This window comes from Perognathus longimembris, chromosome 28 (assembly GCF_023159225.1).
Source record: "Perognathus longimembris pacificus isolate PPM17 chromosome 28, ASM2315922v1, whole genome shotgun sequence".
NCBI classification, from domain to species: Eukaryota; Metazoa; Chordata; class Mammalia; order Rodentia; family Heteromyidae; genus Perognathus; species Perognathus longimembris.
The window spans coordinates 72969955-72978648 of NC_063188.1; the positions used below are offsets into that span (position 1 = coordinate 72969955).

The 8694-nt window shown below is 44.0% G+C and overlaps 1 pseudogene; it reads left to right on the forward strand.

The window, feature by feature from the left end:
- The first annotated feature begins 8082 nt into the window (after positions 1 to 8082).
- Positions 8083 to 8694, forward strand: LOC125343658 (annotated as a pseudogene).

Genomic DNA, 8694 nt, shown 5'->3' on the forward strand with positions numbered 1-8694 from the left:
GCTAGCCTTGAGCTGAAGAGCTCAGGGACAGCACCCAGGCCCAGATTTCAAGCCCCGTGACCAACAAACACAAAAACAAAAAAGTCCGAGTTATAGAAATACGTCGTTTATCATTGTTGTTAATTTTCAAGATACTCTGTGAAATTATGCCTTTTTCTTTTGTTTTTCTTCCCTATGGTTTTACCCCTGATGTCACTGAATCTTATTTTGGTTTCCTGGGTATTGTATGTACGTTTATTGGAACTAGGAAAGTAAAGGGGAGCATCAAAATGGAGAGACAAAGGTTAAAGGCAAACCAGTGCAACAGCAATACTTACAAGACAATATGCTGTAAACTAACTGTACAATTTGAGGGGGGAGGGATTTGGGGAAGAGGGGAGGTGGGAGAAAAATGAGGGAGGAGGTAACAAGTTGGATAAGAAATGTACTCACTGCCTTACTTATGAAACTGTAACCCCTCTTTACATCACCCTGATAATAAAAAAAAAAAAATTATTGTCAATCCCTGAGCTTTTGGAATCTGCCTGCCTGTGTGTTGTAATTTGAAGACTCAACGATTAATCAGACTCAAACATGAGTTTTTTGATGAGCTGACCATCTTTTAGGAGGCAGATATGTAAACAAGTAACAGCAAAACCTTGTTCTAAGTTACATAGAGACATCTGTACCAACTTACTGGAGGTCACACAAACAAGTTCTATTTGTTTGGATGGTGAGGAACAAGAGATGGGGGAAAAAACAAGGCTTCAGAAAGAAACATATATTTGGGTTCAGATAAAACCATACATGGGCCTCATTTTCATTGGGCAGACATGGTTCTGGCTATGATACACTAGCCAGAGGCATAGTATGTGTAGAAGCATGTGGCTTACACAGGAGCAGGAAACAGTATGGCATGTAGGGAGAAAGCATTTCATCCACTCAGAATGGAAAGGAGCCTCCACTCTAGAGTATACTGCCACCAGGTGGATGGAAGAGTCTTATTCTTGGGAGCTGAGGCATAAATGTGATTGGTTGACTTAGACATGTGTTGGCTTTTCCACTTTAAAAAACAAGTTATAACCCCGAAAACATTGCAGGAAGGAATAGGAGAAACACTAGGGCTCCTTGGCACAGGGTGAAACTTTCTTAATGAAGACCCAGAAACACAACAAACCACAGAAAGATTGCACAATAGGGGTTGCATGAAACTGCAGAGCTTATGCATAGCAAAGGACATAGCTAGCAAAAAATTTATATGGCCTTAAAGATCATGAAAAAATCTTGTATTTCTAACTCTGATCTTTTCTTTTCCCATCACCATTTACACATGGGCTGTTTAGGGACCACTTTTCCCTTTGACCCTCTTAGCAGTTCATCAGAGTTGGATTTAAAGTTTGGAGTGCAAATGCAGGGCTGGCCATCTAATATTCAGTGGTCTTACCTATCCTAGTTGGCATTACTGAGATAAATTCTTCTTACATAACCTATACTTGTTTCTGGTACATCTTTCCTTGTTCTGATCACAGGAACATTTCAATGAAATTTATCATTGCTTATGTACTGCTTTGAGCTACAGGAAATTATGAGTCCATTTATTTGCCTGTATACTATGTTTTGTTGTTGTTGTTGTTGTTGTTGTCGGTTGTGCAGCTTGAACTCAGGGCCTACTCACTGTTCCTGAGCTTTTTGTGCTTAAAGCTAGTGTTCCTCCACTTTGGGACACAGCCACACTTCCATTTTTTTATGTGGTTAGCTGGAGATAAGAATCTCACAGCCTTTCCTGCCTGGGCTGGCTTCAAGTCACAATCCTTTGCTTTCAGCCTCCTGAGTAGCTAGGATAACAGATGTGAGCCACCTTTCCCCAACTTTCTTCTTTATGCTTGCAAAACATGATGTAATAGAGGACTCTGAGACCTAGCCAGGTACTTGTTCTTTACTAGGAAGGAAATACAGTATTTCATTCTCATTTCTGAAATCAAGATCACTCTGTGGGTCTCATCCTGTTTTAGCAGAGTAGAAGCTCTCTTCAAGGTCCTCAGTGATACCTATGCTTTCTTTGCTTTGTGTTTGAAACATTCTTGCTCTTCTTATATTGGGGAAATGTAATCTAACCTTACAGGAAAAACTGACTCTGATGGTTCAGTTAACAATTCTGGAAAAGTTTACCTTATGGCTTTCCAAAGTAAAAAATCAACAACTGACTTCAGTATTTTCTTACTTCATCTGTAACTTCCTGACCCAGATACAGTAGGCAGAATATTTTCTAAATCTGAGGATTGCAGGTCAAAGCCATCCCAGCAAGATAGTCTGTGAGACTCTTACCTCTAATCAACCATCTCCAATTAACCACCAAAAAAAGTGGAAAGTGGAGCTATGGCTCAAGTGATGGAGAGCTAGTCTTGAGCATAAAAGCTCCTAGACAGCTCCTAGGCACTGAGTTCAAGCCTGAGGACTGGTACAAAAAACACTAACAAAAAAAAAGCCCCAAAAGGAACTGATGACTATAACAGAAATTATGGGATATCCATTACTGAGGAGCCAATTCTAAAATTCAGCTTAATGACATTGTATTTTGGAGGCTAAGGCAGGAACCTCACTTCATCTGAACCCAAGAGGCAAATGAGAAATTATCTCATGATATCTAGGAAGCCAAATAAAAAAATGTCCTTGTAATAGGTCCTCAGAAGCCTCTTAACAGTTTGTGTTCTGTCAGGATTGCAGGTGTTCAACCAAGACTCAACTATAATTAACAAGGCACAGTGATGTATGTCTATAGTCTCATAACTAGGGAGGAGGAGAAAGGAAGATCAAGAGTTTAAGGCCAATATGTGCTGCATAGTGACATTAGGTTTAGAAAAACAAAACAAGTATGAGAGGGTGGTTCAAACTAGCTAATTAGAAGACAGTGATTGGTAGGATCAAGGTTTAAGACCAGCCAGGGGTAAAAGTAAGCAAGATCCCATCTCACTGACAAAAAAAGCTGGGCATAACGGTGCATGCCTATCATCCCTGCTATGCAGAAGGCCTAAGTGGGAAGATCATGATCCCGATAGGTCCAAGCAAAAACGTAAGACTCTCAAAAAGAACCAAAGTGAAAATAGATATGGGGCCATGGCTGAAGTGTTAGAGTGCCTGCCTGCCTAGCAAGTATGAGGCTCAGAATTCAAAATCCAGTACTGCAGCAATAAATCCTCCTCCTCCTCCTCCTCCTCCTCCTCCTCCTCCTCCTCCTCCTCCTCATCATCATCATCATCATCATCATCATCATCATCATCATCAACAGAAGGTGTTATGGCAGAGACTTCCTCACTCTCTTTCTATTTTCTCTCTCTCCTTCACCAGGGAGAAGAAAGCAGCAAACAGCCTGGTGGTCCCAGCTTGCCTAAGGGCAAAGAGGAGGATGAACTGTTTCCCTGAGCAGAAGGAACTGCTGCAGTTCCTCAGGCTGCAGGCACAGGATTCAGGGGAGCCCAGGGCCTCAGCAAGCCCAGACATCACTGGGCTGAGCTGACTCTGGTCCTGAGGGGCCTCCCAGCCCCCTTCCCTTCCCACAGTTGGCCCAGCCCCCAGGCTCTGCAGAGGGAGAGGAGAGGTGGAGGGGGCAAGGGGCCAGTGACCAATCACATGCAGGACAGCCCCAGGCATCTGTACCTGGTGCAACCAATCCCCTCTGTACAGACAGCTCAGTTGGCCTCTGCTGCCTCCTCCCCTCCCTGCTCTGCTCAGCGAGAGCAGAAAGGAGATTTGAGGGTCTCGGAGAGGGAGGCCCTGCAGACTCCCAAACCCTGCTAGAGAATATAACTACATGTATCCCAGTCTCATTCCTTAGAGTAAGGAAAACATACAGTGATAGCTTTTGGAGCCCCCAAACCCTGTGGTTACATATCTATATATACTTATAAAAAAAAAACACCCTCACCATGTTCCTTACTCTGACTTTTCTTTTTGGTGGTAATATGGTTTGAACTTTGGGTGTCCAGCCTTCTTAGTCAAATGCTCTACTTCTTGAGCCACTTCCCTAGCCCTTAACTTCAATATTTTATAAGGTGTGTTAAAAGTGAAAGAACAAAGTCTTTAAAAACCTATTTTCAAAGTTCTAGTGACTGCAGATTAACTGGAAAAACAGGTGTCTAATTGTAGACAGAGACATTGTGTTTTGAAGTACAGTTCCAGTCTCACCTCAAGTAGTCACAACCCATTTGTTCTTTTGCACAGGGGCTAAAAAACTTAGTTTCATTTCATCACTGTATCTTCAACCTGGATATTTTTTCTTTTTTGGTGTGTGCTGGTACTGGGGCTTGAACGAAAGGGCCTGGGCATTCTCCCTTAGTTTGCTCTCTCTCTCTCTCTCTCTCTCTCTCTCTCTCTCTCTCTCTCTCTCTCTCTCTCTCTCTCTCTCTCTGTGTGTGTGTGTGTGTGTGTGTGTGTGTGTGTGTGTGTGTGTGTGTGTGTACCTGCCTGTTCTGGGGCTTGAACTTGAACTCAGTGCCTGGGCACCCTTTCTGAGCATTTTTTGTTCAAGGGTAACACTGCACTACTTCAGCCATGACTCCACTTCTGTCTTTTTGTTAATTGGAGATAAGAGCCTCATAAAGTCCTACCCGGACTGGCTTTGAACCACAATCCCCAGGCTCAGCCTCTTGAGCAGATAGGATTATAGGCATGAGCCACCAGTGACTGGCCCTTTAGTTTTTTCACTCAAGGTTTGCTCTCTATCACTAGAACCAGAGTTTCACTTCTGACATTTTGCTGGTTGATTGGAGATAAAAGTCTCATGGACTTATCTGCCTGGGATGGCTTTGAAACTCAGTCTTCATATTTTGGCCTCCTAAGTAGCTAGGATTGTAGGTGTGAGCCACCCATGCTCAGTGCAACCTGGATTTTTTTAAAATGAAGAACATGTTGAGGTGCCAGACTTTGAAGTCAGGCCCCACCACGTGAACCCCATTTTAGAATTGAACCCTGAGCCAATTAGATTTGTACCTGTGTTCTAATCTTGCTTGCACAGCTGATTGTTGTAACCTTGTTCTTTGCCTTTATAAGCCCTGTGTAATCACAGCTCGGGGCTCCCTCCTAACCTCCGCTGTGTCGGTGGGTAGGACGAGGCCCGAGTTGGCAGCTCATTAAATAAAGCCTTGCCTTGCTTTTGCATTTCAGAGTGTCTGAATCTCGGTGGTCTTCTTGGGGGTGGTCTTGCGACTTGGCACAACAATGTGTTCTCAGATGATGAAACAGTTATCCTGGGCTAGGAATGTGGCTTAGTGGTAGAGTGCTTGCCTAGCATTCATGAAGCCCTGGGTTCAATTCCTCAGCACCCCATAAACAGGAAAAGCAAGGAGTGGCACTGTGGCTCAAGTCATAGAACACTAGCGTTGAGCAAAAAGAAGCCAGGGATAGTGCTCAAGCCCTGAGTTCAAGGCTTAGTACAAGCTCAAAGACAGACAGACACACACACACACACACACACACACACACACAGAGAGCTTTGGTTACTTTTTGGAAAGACAAGAACAAGTGACTTCATTTGGATTCTGACGCTTTCTCCTCTTGTTTTAACAATTTTGTTCTCCAAATAATTTGTCTATGGACAGTTTTCTCTGATTATTGCACCATTTAGCCATCTTTTATCATCAATATGAGCCATTTCCTGAAGCATCTGTTTGGTTCCGTTCCCATGTCCCGGGGAAGTAACAGGCCATGTAAGAGTCAGTACCCTTTTGGAAGGTGGGGAAGAATAGTAGATTAGAAGCATCTACCACTTTGGTTCCATGAATTAAGAGAGTCAAGTAACACAGAATAAGAGGTTCTGAAGAGGGAAAGAAGAAGAGAGGGGACTGTGACAGAAGTAGCAAGAAGGCAGAAAACCAGAAATCAAGCCAATAGAAGAAAAGCAGTAAGTTCTAATTACATTCCTGACTCCCTGGTAGAAAAAAGGAAAACTGAAGACATCATTACAAGGTAAATCAGACAGCCCTGATGACAGAGTGCCAATTCTAACTGTGAGACAAGCCCACAGGCTATGATAGCCTTAATCTGAGTACAGAGATTTGTGAGACTTGGACTACTCTGGAGTACAAGGTTAACTTTGGTTATAAAAGGCTTTTTGTCACTCCTTTTATCTCGAAGAACAATAGTATGATAACATCTTGAGAGAGTGCCTACTATTGGAAACTTAGTTACTGAGGGGGCCTGGGAACAAGGAATTAACACAGTACATAGAGCTTTGAGACAACATGCCAAAGAATCTGGATATGAGACTGTCATAAGACAGGGCTAAGAAGAAGAATGTCTGACAGACCCCTGAAGAGAATGTTGAGTGTGTGTGTGTGTGTGTGTGTGTGTGTGTGTGTGTGTGTATGTGCAGCTTAGATGCTAGAGGTGGCTACTTGAGATACCTGGCAGAGACAAATGAAAGTAGCTTGGGACAGTGGCTCCCAGGGGAGGCTTGGATACTGTGGGCACTTAAATTGACTACAAAGGTGTGCTGCTATGGCTTAAGATGAAAGGTAGTGTAGCCTTTCGAGAGAGCTGGGACACTGAAGGCTTGGGTGTTGGAAATGTCAGAGTTCCCACCCTCCCTGACCATGAGTGATTCCTATTGGCTGAGTTCAACAAAATTTTGAGTCAGAGACCTGCCTCATATCTCCATGTCTTAATTGCTATGTGGGTCAGAACACTTATATCTACCTTTATGAACACATAAGGTGATGCTAAGTGAAATGAACTCCATGTTATGGAAACGACTGTTATATCACTGTTGTAATTACTTTCAACATGCCATGTGAAACCATAGCTTCTATTGTTGATGATCCTCTTGTATCCCCTTCCTGTGGTTGTACCTGCACTATCACTGTATCTCATCTGAGTACATTGGAAACTGTGTATACTGGTATTAGAACTAGGAAAGTGAAAGGGAATACCCAAATCGAGAGACACAGGATAAAAAGACAAATGACTACAAAAGCAATACTTGCAAAACTGTTTAGTGTAAACCAACTGAACAACTCATGGGGGGAGAGGGAAAGGGGGAGAGGGGAGGGGGTAATGAGGGAGGTAACGAAGTACAAGAAATGTATCCAATGCCTAATGTATGAAACTGTAACCTCTCTGTACATCAGTTTGGCAATAAAAAAATTAAAAAAAAGAACACTTATATCTAGACTTTGCATATCATATGATACCCATAGCCTCCTTCAACAGACACACACACACACACACTCTCTCTCTCTCACCAATAGGTAAATCATCTAAACACAAACACACACACACACACACACACACACAAATCAACAAGGAAACCTCAGAACTAAGTGGCAGACTAGACCAGAAAGACCTTTGTTTTTGTGCCTGCAAATAGTGGGGCTTGAATTAAGGGCCTTGGGCTTTTATGCTTTTTTTTTTTGCTCAAGATTGGCATTTTAGGGCTGGGGATATAGCCTAGTGGCAAGAGTGCCTGCCTCGGATACACGAGGCCCTAGGTTCAATTCCCCAGCACCACATATACAGAAAACGGCCAGAAGCGGCGCTGTGGCTCAAGTGGCAGAGTGCTAGCCTTGAGCGGGAAGAAGCCAGGGACAGTGCTCAGGCCCTGAGTCCAAGGCCCAGGACTGGCCAAAAAAAAAAAAAAAAAAAAAAAAGATTGGCATTTTACCACTTTAACCACACCTCCACTTTTGGCCCTTTGGTGGTTAACTGGAGATAAGAGTTTCAAGTACTTTTTTACCTGGGCTGGCTTTGCACCATGAAATTCAGATTTCAGCCTTCTGAATAGCTAGGATTACAGGTGAGCCACCAGTGCCCAGCCAGATGGACTTTTATGCACACACACACACACACACACACACACATATTTGCACCTACACAAAAATGCACAGAAATATCTCATATAAATAGCCTATTGATGCATCTAAAGCTCATTAAAAAACAACAACAAAAACACAGAGCAGTGCGCGCCAGTTCCGCGGATCTGTGCCTTGCTTCAATAGTGATTGGACAGAACAAACCTGGGGAATCCTCTTTTCCATCACCAGCAGCTGTCTTTGAATCTCCTCTCCACTCACAATCAACCTCTGACCCTTTTCTTCTTGCCTGTCTCCTGAATCCAGGACCAATCAATGCCGTTTTTTTGTGGTTAGCTCTGAATGGATGACTAGCCATGACCTCCCAGATTCGTCAGAATTATTCCACCGAGGTGGAGGCTGCTGTCAACTGACTGGTCAACTTGCGTTTGAGGGCCTTGTACACCTACCTCTCTCTTAGCTACTACTTCTATCGCGACAATGTGGCTCTGGACGGCGTGGGCCACTTCTTCCGCGAGGAGAAGCATGAGGGCGCCCACGGCCTTCTGAAGATGCAGAATCAGTGTGGCAGCCGCACGCTGTTCCAGGATGTGCAGAAGCCTTCTGAAGATCAGTGGGGGAAAACCGTGGAAGCCATAGAAGACGCCCTGGCCCTGGAGAAGAACCAGAACTAAGCCATTTTGGATCTTCATGCCTTGGGTTCTGACACACAGACCCCATCTCTGTGACTTTCTAGAGACCCACTCCCTGGATGAACAGGTGAAGCTCATCAAGAAGATGGGCGACCACCTCATCAACCTCCGCAGGCTGGTTGCCCCTCAGGCCGGGCTGGGTGAGTATCTCTTTGAAAGTCTCACCCTCAAGCATAACTAGAAGACCCCAGAGTCCAGCAGCCTTTGGGGGCCATCTCTGC